The sequence below is a fragment of the Rhincodon typus genome, chromosome 2 (genome assembly GCF_021869965.1).
Source record: "Rhincodon typus isolate 14 chromosome 2, sRhiTyp1.1, whole genome shotgun sequence".
Taxonomy (NCBI): domain Eukaryota; kingdom Metazoa; phylum Chordata; class Chondrichthyes; order Orectolobiformes; family Rhincodontidae; genus Rhincodon; species Rhincodon typus.
Window position 1 is genome coordinate 101,228,442 of NC_063333.1, and position 304 is coordinate 101,228,745.

Sequence of the window (304 nt, forward strand, 5' to 3'; positions counted from 1 at the left end):
ACGTCAGCCTCTCTGCTCCTATGATGCTGCTTGGCCTGCTGTGTTCATCCAGCCCTGCACCTTGTTGTCTTAAATTTGAGAATGTTAGGTTGTAGACAGCTTTAGATGAAAGAAAGCTGCACTCTTAAGGAGAGTGAATTTACATTTCTACCTCGATACATGCCTGTGTGATTCATGCCACCGTGGGAAGGATTCAGAAAAAGCCACTAAAAATTATGTTACAGGTTCTTCCTACAATATCACTGAATTTTACAGGTGGCATTTTTAAATCTATTTGGAATAAGGAGACAGGGAACAGGTACAG